Below are 13,545 nucleotides of genomic sequence, written 5' to 3'. Positions count from 1 at the left end.
GTTACGATGTTGTTGTTTGTTTCGTTGGTTTCTGTTTGGAAGTTTTGTTTTTTTTTCGGGAAGTTGATCACAACAAAACGGAAAACTACTGGGTCGAAAATTTGTTTACCCTGTTTCAGTGGGATTCTTGTTGGACGTACCCCACAAGGCCGTTGACCACAGCGGAGGCGATGAGCAGCACGTAAACAGTGATGACTCATCTGAACATCAGCGCTCAGAACTTTGACCAGCATATTGCTCTGCTCTCGTAGTTACAGCGACACCCTCGGAGTGTGATTAATAGCGCTGATTCCCGTTCTAATTACCCGCGCGTCTAGTCTGGCAGACCACGTGGAACGTCTCGTCGCCAGCGGACCTGATTTTGCCACATCGTTGGTCGTATTGGTCGGCGTATGATTTGCAAATTTTCCGCTCCTGACAAACCTTGGCCGCAGTTGACATGCGCGGGGAAAAGTTTAACATCTGTATTGGTGACAGGAAAATTGGGAATATCCTCTCTCTCACAACCGGCATGGAGTTGAACAGTGTCAAAATGTGGTTCAAGTTTCAAACTACGAGACCATTGTCACGTCATCGTTCTGTAATTTGCCTTGAGCTGATGAGGATGACTTTCAAAACTATGAAGCCACATCTTTATTATGCTTTTGAAGGTTACAGCTTTTTTTATTTAGGTCTGATTTTGGTATGATCAAAACAAGGTTTTCGAAACTCAACACGATGATTCCTTATCTTGAAAATACTCAGTTAGATCTGCAATGTGAATCCCTCGCTCAACGTGTAAACATCTCTCGAAACTGGTTCAAACCAGAACTTATTGATGTAACCGCAAGCCGTTCGGTGCACTCCTCTAGCTTAGAAGGTGCAGTTATGCAATTTGTTTTCTCAAAGCTCGCCCATTACTTTGTAGTGGCCAGCAAAAATAACGCATTCGAGCTCGTAGAGATGGAGTGCTATTCACTTTCGCGAAATGATGGCACGACTTGGGAATTGAAGTGTTTACACTTTGCGTTTTATACAGTAACGAACGTTTCGCCGATGATGATCATCATCATCAGCACCGTTGCACTATTACCTTCCCTCACCTTATCTGTGCACTGAAGTGAGACGAGGAAATCGCGTGGTACAAGGTCATAATTTTCCTGAAATGTGTACCAAGTGCAACGTGACTGGTGGCGCCAAACTGCTCCCAACCACTCAACTCAACCACCCCAGATCAAACTGCACGAATCTGGCCAATATCCGAGGGGACGTTAAGTAGGTCGACCCATTAATGAGCGCGAACTTTCCTTCGCTGGAGTTTCAAGTTCTGAACAAAGAAACTCCCGACCGTCCAGATGTGTTCGACAGATCGATCAAAAACGTGGTTTCCCCCCAGTGACACCGTGAATTCTAAGCATGCCCAAAGTGGGTACAACACATTCCATTCATGATTAATTCTACGCATTCATTACAATTGCGACAAACGTCGCCGGAGCAATAACCGCAGATCAACTGGTGATCACCATGCGACCGTACAGTGCACACCAACAACAGCTGCCGGCTGGTGCGAAAAAATTGCGCAGCAAATATGCAATTTTCGCGCACTATTTCGAATCATCATGTGTGTGAGAGTTGATGATGATCATGTCGGGGGTGCAGTGACACATCCATCGCTTGCAGTCAATTGTAAAGGTGCGGGCAGTTTGGCAATTATTGAACTCATTTTTTTCCAGAATGTTGAAGAACGAAATACAATACAAACTTCCAACTAAGCTGTTCAAAAGTTGACACCTTACCCTAAGACTTGTTTGTTTACGCCATTGCACTTATAAATTGTGTGTGAGCGAGCACTATTTGCTATTTGATGCTTTGACGGCTCTTGGGTTCAAAATTGGCATAATGGAATGAATTATATGTCGTTTATTGGCCTTTGTTCGGCCCCCCGCGCAGATGGAGGTGTTTTCATCAATAATAACTCATTAATACACTTCGCTACAAACTGTCTTTCTTCCTCGGTTGTTGCTTATCGCGATTGTAATTTAAGATCGACGCTAATCTTGGACGAAATCCCGGAAATAAAAACAAATACTAATTGTTTGTCCCTGGATGAAGCCGCAGCGATGCGATAGGCGAAGTTAAGACGCTACAATGGTGATGATGATGATGTAACACCATATTGGCGGAATTAGCAATTGATTGCACTTCATCTCTTCCATTCACCAGAACGAACGGCGGAGAGGGTCTAACGGGGTGTATTGTTCCGTGTTGCGCGACTAGACTATCACAGAAATAGTATTGAGGAAGCGTATTGATTTCTAAGAAAAGTGTGTCACCAGGGTTTAGATTAGAACGGCAAAGCCAGCCATAGAAGAATTATTAATTTAAATTACAAAGCCTTTTTATTAATACTAGACGTTATGTGTACTGCAAAAAGAAAAATTGTGCATTTTTTTATTTTTTGAAAATCAGACCTAGAAAAAAAGTTGTTATAAAAAATAAAAAAAATACATTTCAAATTCCAAACCTGAATTAAAAGTTATGAAAAATGTTTCAGTTCGCTGCTGTTCAAAAATTCAAAAGCATTAATAAATTCTTGAAATTTATTTTGCTTTTAGTGATCCCGATCGGTGTTTGGCGATTAAATTGATCCTTTAAATAGGATGGGTTAAGATGGTTAAAAAAAGTGTTTTTAAGGTTATTGCAGAAAACAAAAATCTCAAAAAAAATCATTTGGACGGCTGAACCAATTTAAGATTGTGTTTCAAAATAAAGGTCATAAATTGAGCTTGTAATAAAAATGATGAGACATTTTGAAAACATAGCTGATTACACTTACAGATCAAATGATAACTTTGTATGCTGATTTGGAGCCCTCAGGTCCAAAAAGCTCAGCTTGAAATATGGTGTCTATGATTTTTCAGGACATAACACATACATAGCACAACATAAGATACCCAAAAATTGTGAATATCCATTTACAAGATTCTAAATTATGAATTTTCGAAAAAAAAATATCGGATAACGGTACATCAATTACACTAAAAGTGCCATGCTTCTCCATCGAAATGGTTTTGAAGTAAATTTTGCTGGAGACGCATGGTGCTTTATGTTCAATTTATGTACCAAATTCCGATAATTTGAAAAAAATCATGCTTAAGAATCCTGTTGATAGATCGCTGTTTACAAACTTTGTGATAAAATTAAAATAACTCTACTTCAGTGAAATTACAAAAATAATCGTTTACAACGAGTATTTTTTTGCCTTTTGGTAAATCGACTTTTTCCCTATTGTTTCATATGGATAACACTTTGTCCATGCTTTGACTTGGTCTATTTCAATAGAAACCATTTTGCATCATCACTTTTTCCATTATTTTTAAATTAAAAATCTTGCCCAGTACTTGAAAATTCTCAAGATACGTGCTTTCAAAGGGTTACTCTACGATATAGAAAAGAGCCAAAATTTTTAAAAATGTTTGAACATCGATACATAGTTTGTAATCGATTCAAATATTTTTTTATAGATTATTAAATTTAATTTTGCCACGACTTTTGAAAGAAAAATAAGGGAGAGAGACAAAACTTGAAATAAAATTTGCGTTAGCCTTGCGTTTCGAAAAAAAAACAGTAAATTTTACTTCATGTTATATTTGTAACATTAAAAATCGACCATTAGTTTCTGTGATGTGATAAAGGCGGTCTCGGTGATACCTAGAAAAAAAAAATGCCTCTAAGTTTCAAAATAAATGTTTCTTAGGAATCAAAAGTAATAGAAAAAAATCAAAGAAGCGCATGGTTCTTTTAGATGATGTATTTATTTGCCGGGAATCCACTAAAATTCAATTCTGTCGAATGAAGCAGATTTAAAATGCCCAGATCTATCATACCTTGAAGAAACTGGCATTTACTGACATCACTTTAAAAAAACGTCAAGTTATGTTGTGCAGTTCTGTGGCAGAAAAAATATTAAAAAGATCAACTTTTTTTTTATACGGGGCATCAAAATTTTATATTCCATAGTTGTGGGATATTGTTGTATGTACTTCCACAATTGACATTCAACTGATAATCAGCGATTCAAGTCATAATTTTGTTAAAAAAGGCATTATTGGAGAGATTTAAAGTTGGTTTACCTCCGTTGGAAAAAAAATGATCCAAATTTGTGATCACAAGAAAAGCTTTCAAATGAAGTTAAAAATAATTTTTTATGTTCAAATATAGATTATCTATGATTTTGTAAACATTGGTCGATCTGTAAATTATTCCAAATAAATATGGATTTAAAAGACTATTCGTAGTTGTCATAGCATTTATGATCTGTCAACGATAGCATGAGCTTTTCTTGGATAAAAATGCCATAAAATTGTGAGAAAGCAAAACTACTAAATTGAAATTTCATGAGTTTACAGCATGTTACAATACAATACTCCCAGCATAGCACAGCTCATCGACTGCAATCTGCGGGCACCATACACCCTGAAGCAATTTAATTTGTTCATCTTTGTTACTTCTCAATCTGCCGTCAGTGCTCCAGTTTTTGTTCAATCTCTCAAAAAGTCGTTCCGTCATCAGTTCATCGTCATTGCCATCATCTGTACTGCACGAACGGTCTTTGTGCTGTTGCGCTTGAATGAAAAACATCGCCGTCGTCGTCGTCGTTGTCTTAGCATAACTTTCCAGCAAGCATTATTCGATTTATGCTGGCTGATGGTTGCATTCCCGCGTGATTTCAACGTTGTGTGAACTCTGCGTGTGAGAGATTGCATGAAACACAACATAAAAGCACACACGCAAAAAGGTGTGTCCATGTTTTGGGGACTAACGAACGGTCCGAAAACGCTCTCACCAATACCAACCGAAAAAAGTCAGAGTGCTGCAACGTGGATGGATTCCGCTTGATGCTGATGGATGCACTGTGGGAGTGATGCGATGGGGGCGATGTCCAAAGATGGAATTTTATGAGAGACTCTTTAGTTGGTCGTTGATTGTGAGAGTTAATTTCCATCCAAGTTGGCCTCAACATAAATCATGCTCAAGGATGCAGCAGCTGCATAAACGCTATGTTTTGAATCGCAGCCTACTCGGATGTTGGTATAGGTGATACACGTTTCCCCCCAGTATATGTGCCAATGCATGCTGCGATAGTATTGGTGTTATGTAGCATAACTCGCGCTTGGCTGTGTGCGTCCAACATACGCCCGACTCATCGCGCGGTTGAACGCAAAGGTGGAAACTCTCCCATGTCTGTCGCATTGTAGCTGCGGTTGTGTTGAGTTGTGTATGGAAAAGCACCATTTTCTCGTGCTGGAATCGAATCGGGGATTTTTTTCTCACCAAATTATTCGGTAGAGCGCTCTCTGCCGATTCTTCTCGACGGTGACGTTTACGACCAGGAAAAGCACATTTTTCGCGGACGAAAGAGCAGACATTGCTGTTTTTTGCAAAGTGAAGTTTTGCTTTATTGCTGTAAAAATTTGCAGATAAAACTATATCATTGAGCGATCTAACAGTGGAACGCTTTCAAAGTTTGTGGGAATTGCAGTGTGGGAAGGTTCCGAACATTTATGCTGAACTACGGGTGATTGAAGAAGTGGAAGATTGATTTAGCAGTGATTTAAAAAAAATATAATACGACCAGACTACAGAGCTGGCAAGTGTGTGAATTGTGAAATAAGTGGATGAAGTATTAGTAAAACAGTGCAGATTTGGATAAATTGGATAACTTCGAGCGGATCAACTTCATCGCAGTTTTTAAAGGTAAAAAGACGCCCACAGTTTTAGTGAAAAACCACGTGTTTCCTAGCCCAGCAAACCCTCACGATAGCATATCGTCGAGATTGCGTTCTAAAGCACATCAATTTCATAATGGCATCTAAAAAAACAATTTTCCCATCGTTTGTGAAATGATATTCAATGGAAATTGTTTGCGAAAACGAATCAGAATAACCCCGTCGACGGTGGTGGCGCCTCCTCGGCGTCGGGTTCTATCAAAATGATAGCGTGCAATTCGCAATTCCGCCACGTTAATTACAATAATTGCTATCAACCCCCGGCCCGGAACGAACGGTTCCGTTTTCGCGTCAGCGCGTCAACTTATTTGGCGCTCTTCCACGTTTTCCAATTAGACTCGGGAAAGGTGAATCCCGCATTGGTTGTTGTTTTTCGGTTCGTTCGCACCGCTCTCTTACCTGGCATCAAATTGGATTTTGCTGCAACGCGCGACCAACCCAAATCGGGTTGAAAAGTTGTATAATTATCCGTTTATATTCAGCAAAACGGACCGAACCGGGCCAGGACAGGCGACACGTAGGCGAGTCTCATTACTTGTCCGTGTCCGCGTAAAAGTGGCCCCAACATTCCTCTTCGATGCAGAGCAGATCCAGCCAGAAGGGCCATAAATGGAGCGTCATTTTTCAAAGCCGTCCCACAGAAGTCCCGCCACCGTGGCGTCCTACACACACGCCCCTCAAAGAACTGGTCGACGAATGGCTTGAAGAAGTGGTTCCATTCATTCATGCGGAACTTGTGGGTTAATCGGATAGAAATTTGCATTGATTGGTATACACTGCAGTAACAGACTGAACATATGGCTGCGGCTTGAGATTGTAATTTTACACTCGAATGGTTAAATGATTTGTCGTTTGAATTGCACTTGCATGTCGAGATTGCTTGGTAAATTGCTTTATTTACGACCTTCAGCAGATGTAATAAATTTTCTGAACTAAAGTTACAGCTATTAATGTGTATTTCTCTATTCTCGTTCAAAATTGTTTTAATCAACAGATTTTTGGAAACGCAACTAAGCTGTTCACCTTTTTTTCGATAACTTAAATAAAAATTGCCCAAATAATTTAATTTTTATATAATTCAACTAAACGCAACAGCAATTTTATATTAAAATCGCAATATAATGAATCAAATATGCTTAGATTGAGCTTGAATTTGGTTTAACATTTCAAATGTGTTTCTTTTTGGGCGCTTAGCACACTTGGCATCCTTTGATCAGAACAATCATTATAACATGCTAATCTATAGTACATCAAAACAAGAAAAAAAAATAAGTGTCCTCCTAAAGTGTCCACGTGGTTTATGGATGTTCCCTAATTGTAATAAATTTGATTAATTTATCTTTATTGAGTAGATATAAGCTAATTGTAACCATTTGAACTTTGAACATTTTATCATCATATTAATTTGTACATAATAACATTCTCATCCTAAAAGCTATACATTTATTATTGGATTACAAAAGAATTCCGATGAATTATGTTTATTCTTTCATCATTCAGACATTACCATACCCATAGAGCAATAAATTCATCGTCACCTGATCCACTTTCATCCTTCAACGTCAGCCTTGAGCTGCTCAAAAAATATATGTGTCTCCATCGTCATTGTCTCATAAAAATCCCATACTTCTCGACTCATAGCGCGCACACCCAATTCTGCTCTTATTGCCATCCTTTATCGCGTCGCCAGCCAGCATCTTCTTCACCTTGGTGCGATCCGTATGGGTGTACCCCATTTGGCATAATGGACATTTGGCATAACGGGTTTTCAAGAAGGACGTTTGGCATAATGGACGTTTGGCATAATTGGTCCAAGACATCAGGGACGTTTGGCATAATGGACATTTGGCATAATGGACGTTTGGCATAACTCGTTCAAAAACCATCAAGGACGTTTGGCATAATGGACGTTTGGCATAACTCGTTCAAAAACCATCAAGGACGTTTGGCATAATGGACGTTTGGCATAACTCGTTCAAAAACCATCAAGGACGTTTGGCATAATGGACATTTGGCATAATGGACGTTTGGCATAACTCGTTCAAAAACCATCAAGGACGTTTGGCATAACTCGTTCAAAAACCATCAAGGACGTTTGGCATAATGGACATTTGGCATAATGGACATTTGGCATAATGGACGTTTGGCATAACTCGTTCAAAAACCATCAAGGACGTTTGGCATAATGGACATTTGGCATAATGGACGCTTGGCATAACTCGTTCAAAAACCATCTAGGATGTTTGGTATAGTGGACGTTGGGCCACCAGATTACCAGATTTTATTTTTGTTTTATTTTTTAAGTATTTCTCATTTTCACGAATGAAAATGTATTGTTTATTTGCCTTTTTTATACAACTTTCAGAGATTACTATTAGTTTTTTTTTCGAAAAACTAGGTATCTCTTTATTTTTTCCCCAACAGTAAATTTTTTCCTTTTTGAATAATTCACAATAAATCTTTTTAATGTAATTTTGATATTTTTATTGAAAATTTAGTTTAAAGAAGAAAATATCTCTTGTTAGCTTTACATTTTCCCCTTTCAATATAATTAGCAATAATATTTTTTGAATAAAATTTTCCCTTTTATATGAAATTCAACTAAATGATGAAAAAACCTCTTCAAATTTTCGACAATTAAGCTGTGATAATGCAATTTTCCCTTCTTTTGATCATAATTTAACTTGAAGAAGGAAAAATCTCTAAATAAATCCACATTTTTCCCTTTTTTTCGAATTCAATCTAAAGAACACCCAGAACTGGGCAGCACTCGTCCGACACGAGAGTAGCGGTAAGATTTACAGATACAGAGAACACAGTTCTAGATGACCGAGAGAATTATGCCCTCGAGTCCATTTCAAGAAAAAGTTCATCCTTCAAAACAAAAAGTGTTGTCTACGGGAATTGAACCAAGGACCTTTAATAGAATAACTCAATAACTAAACTGCCTTGGCCACAACAGCTTGGTGACACAAGAGTAGTCAGATGTCGATTTATGACCCATGTTGAAGATTTACTGTTTTAATTAATTCATGAAATTAATTGTTTTGCAGATTCAGATTTTACTTTTCATTAAATATTTTGCAATTTAGTTGTTTTATGAAATTTTCCCATATTTTATAGACAACTCAAGAAGGGAAATTCTCTTATAGATGTTCTCTTTAAACATTTCTATCATTTTTGCACATTTTTTCTCTGTTGCTTTATGTTTTGCAATAAAGTTGTGTATGCAATTTTCCCTTCTTGTATTTATTTAAAACTAATCTTAAAGAAGAGAAAATTGTTTAAAAAATTAATTGCTGATTAAATTGTTTTTTTTTTTTTTTTTTGAGAGGTTGGTCAAAAACATGAAAATAATGCGATTGTCAAACATTTGAAGAGTGGCAATTTGTGAATCTTTAAAGAGACTTTTCTTATTACTTACTTATTACTTATAGTATTATTTTATATAAAAGAAGGGAAAATTTCATAAACAAAGGCGATTGTCAAGTATTCAAAACGTATTTTTTCTAAATGTTGAATTTAAAATAAAAGAAGAGAAAATTTTATAACTACTCATTTGCCAAATATTTAAAGAAAGAAAAATGAACATCCCTTATAAAGGTTGAATATTAAAGAAGAGAAAATTGCATAAAAAACAATAATTGCAAAATATTTAAAAAAACAAAAACTGGACATCTTTTGAGAGATTTTACCTTCTTTTAGTTTTAAAATTAAAGAAGAGAAAATTGCTTTAAAAATATTAATTGCATTTCTTTAAAGAAGAGCAAATGTACATACATTCTTCAGGTTGAATTCAAAAAGGATGGAAAAGGGAAAATAGTGTAAAATCTTTATTGCAAAATATTTCAAGGCTGGCAAAACTTACATTTCTTTGTTAGTTGAATTTAAAATAAAAGAAAGAAAAAAATAATACAAAAAAATAGCTGCTATTTCAAAAGGAGAAAAATCTTAATTTTATATAGCCACTTTCTAAAAAAGAATTTTAAATAATTTTATGGAAAAATGCATTATAAAGCTTTTAGGAAAAAAAAGCTATAAGTTATTATTCTTTACAAAAAAATTATACTAATTGAACAAAACAAAAAAAAAGCTAGCAATAATTATGCCAAACGTCCATTATGCCAAACGTCCTTGATAGTTTTTGAACGAGTTATGCCAAACGTCCATTATGCCAAATGTCCATTATGCCAAACGTCCCTGATGTCTTGGACCAATTATGCCAAACGTCCATTATGCCAAACGTCCTTGATAGTTTTTGAACGAGTTATGCCAAACGTCCATTATGCCAAATGTCCATTATGCCAAACGTCCCTGATGTCTTGGACCAATTATGCCAAACGTCCATTATGCCAAACGTCCTTCTTGAAAACCCGTTATGCCAAATGTCCATTATGCCAAATGGGGTACACCCGATCCGTATAATTTAGTATCAATTTGCGCCAGTTTCCATCAACGTCGCCGTCGTGACATCGCACTTCGGAAGAGTTAGTGTCTTCACGCACGTATGCAAATTTCGTACTACCTTATGGATCTAAGCATAATCCGCCTCGGAAACGGTGTCACACGCCTATAGCACACTAGCAGCAATCGTAAATTATCCAGCGACGACGTCGACGAATTGATAAAGTGACGACATCCGCTGATTTGCTCACGGTTTATGCTGCAGATGCTATTGCTAACGCGAGAGCGTTACAATTGTTTTTCATGGCTCGTTCTGACACGTTGTTCAGGGGTTTCCCGCTCAGACCTTCACGCTAAAACTGGGACTCGTAGCTCACGACCAGAAGTTGAAAGTCTCAGCTGCACGGCGAGCCAATCTCGTTATCGTCGCCGAGTTCGACTCGATATTGAAATTGCAGCTGGTGCAGCACAGCTTGGGACTCTGCGGCCTTGGTTGGCCGGAACTTGGTGTGTGCATAGCGCGTTGGCGAAGGGGGCGTTTTGTGATGCAGTTTTTTTTCTTTTTCAGGAAACTGTAACTAGTTATGAGGGCGATAAGAGTGATCTGGGTTGGAATTTCCACGAACTGGGTGTGATGCTAGTAGTTCATTATAAAACTGTTTATGAATGGATGCTATTTTCAGAAACAATCGCCAGTGATTGACTTCCAAGTCGTTCGACTAGCGCTTGACCGCACGCGACCCGCAGAATTAAATCAACAAACAATGGAAAATGTTTGCACAAAAAATTCCACTACATTTCACCTCAGTGGCGCCGATACTCAATCAATATAGCTGACGACGGGTTCAAAAGGCCCGCCAAAGTTGTTCGAGTACGGTTCGTGAAAGCAAACTTGTTTTTTTCTGCGAGAAACGTTTCCAGCTTATTATCACAGTGCGAAATCTTTACAACAAATTGGTTTGATGTTTTGGATTGGCTTTTTGCTGATGTGTGCGCAAAGTTCGATCTACCAACGAGGTGTGTTATGAATCAGCCCATGTTGCACGATTTTTATGTGTTAAAAAGAGTTCCACGAAGCTCGTGTTCAATTAATTGGGCAAACATTGGATCACTTTAGAGCGAAATCCACTTTGGCAGAGGTATTGGCTCACTGAAGAAGTACACTTATATGTCAACAACACTCGAATTGTATTTGTTTAAATAACAGAAAGTAAATAAAAACGAGCTTATCACCTACGAAGAATGAGATATCAAAACACTCATATTTTTAATTTGATCACATCTTACGATATTCTCAGAAAACTAAATTAAATGACTAAAATTGTTTAGTTCTATTAAGTTTCCAAAACATAATTTTAATCATTAAAATGGTCTTTTAAAATTGCTTTTGATGATAAAATATGTTATCAAAGTTCTGTGACTTCCACCATATGTCATGAACTTCCAAAGGAACATTGATAAAAACGTGGTTATAATTTTGAAAAAAAAAATCATAAATTTGTTTGGACCACCCTACTCACGCTCACGTTGATTGGCACGTGCACCGAAAAACCCACGCCCTTGCTACTGCTCTCCGGTGCAAACAAAGCACTAAATCGTGCAAATATGGACCTACTCTCCATCTCCACTGATAAAACAAATAAAAAAACGAAGCTTAATCCACCTGTGGGTGATTGATGCCTTCCTCATTGCGCTACATTTCTTGAAGAATGTTCTGAATGAAATTTCCTTGTAAGGAGTTTCTTGGCACAGACAATATGATGTACTGTGCTGCCATCTATGACAAACTTAGATAATCAAGTTTCGTGTAAGGGTCATTCCATGTCAACTGAGTACACACTTGGAGGGAGCGTTCATCTATTGATACATAGTTAACAGAAATCCCAAGTTTGGTGCTAATTGGACCATCCCTTTTTTTTTAGCACCGTCCTCTTTTTTTCGCTTTTCTAAAAAACTTTTTTTTCTTTTAATCATAACTTTGCAACTATTTGAGCAAATTACTTTCTAGAGGTTGCATTTTATAGAAAATTTTCCAAGGAAATCGATAAAAAATCGGGCACTTAAGGCCCCGTGTATTATATTTTAAACGTTTTAAGTATTAAAATTCAGTTTTAACCAATTCCTTATATATATATATATTTTTTATTTTATCATCGTCGTGTTCCCCGGACAATTTTACATAAAAATCAATGTAAACCTCAAACTAATATGAACTGTTGGTGAGCTACAGTGATTTTAACGAAAAAAGTTTGATTTTGCGCAGCACTCTGTCCTATGAATTCAAATCCGAAATAAGTTTCTCACATATAAAACCGAACTATGCGGGACTCATCCCTTTTTGTTGAAAAGCACACGATGTACTTCATCCATCAACACTGTTTGTTAGCATAACTTTAAAAAAATACTAAATAAACCTTTACAATTTTCAATACCAAGCTATGGGATCCAAAACTGGACCAAATAGAATAAATTCGGACAAAATTCTTTCAGCCAAAACCGAGAAAATCAAATGCATATTTTTGATAAACTTCTCAACACACGATATGTATTAATGAGGTTGGTCAGGAGGTCAAAAAAAAAATGTTCATATTTCGAGTGATTGTATAGCCTTTCCTCAGTGAGGAAGGCAAACAAATTCGCTCCCGCTGCATGTGCAGACCATTGACCATTGGTCGAGTGGAACGGACCACTTTGGCCAAAGCAATCGGAGTTTAATGATCGTGAAGGAAGACCGATGATGGTGTGTGGCTCACCAGCTTGCCTGGTCGGCATGTGAAATCCAATATAGCTCTCAACCTACACGGAAAGATGGTTGGATGCACTTCAGGATGGAACCTAATTAAGTGAAAATTACGTTTCCAATAACTTCTTCCCATAAAGAACTTGAAGTTAATTAAAGGGCATATTTTTACGACGATTCCCTTCTGAACCACCCGGTTTTGTAATAATGGGTCACGCTTGGCGCACTCGATAGCTCAATTTCACGCCCCTTTGCCCAGCTGACGGTCGTCCTGTTTGAACTCACGACCAAGCTGCCACCACAACCGAGGATTTGGGTCTTATCAACCCCTCCAGACACACACAGCATTATTAGTTTGGCTTCGTTCGCCACAGCTGCCGGAGTCAAGGTCAGGTTCATGACCAGCCCCGGGGAGTGTTGTTTCTTTCTCTGCGCCATTTCGCCCAGCCCAGTCGCGTGTGTGTTCCGTTATTGTTGATGGTGTTACCTTCAAGGATTATACATAGACACACGCGTGGCCGCCGCGGAAAATCAATACTTGCCAAGTAATACCACCTTCCCCACACCGTTTGGTGATAACATTTTAACGAGGCGCTCTTCAGCTTGAGCTGGACATGTGGGGTTGTTATGTGA

General features: G+C 37.7%; 1 protein-coding gene across 1 annotated transcript in view; it reads left to right on the top strand.

Moving 5' to 3' along the window:
* The window catches only part of LOC6032900 (autophagy-related protein 13 homolog), a 49,178-nt gene that overhangs the window by 3,772 nt on the left and 31,861 nt on the right, over nt 1-13,545 (top strand). The window lies entirely within an intron of this gene.

This window comes from Culex quinquefasciatus, chromosome 3 (genome assembly GCF_015732765.1).
Source record: "Culex quinquefasciatus strain JHB chromosome 3, VPISU_Cqui_1.0_pri_paternal, whole genome shotgun sequence".
Lineage (NCBI taxonomy): Eukaryota > Metazoa > Arthropoda > Insecta > Diptera > Culicidae > Culex > Culex quinquefasciatus.
Note: the sequence above shows the minus strand (reverse complement) of the source record. Positions and strands in the feature narration are given on the sequence as shown.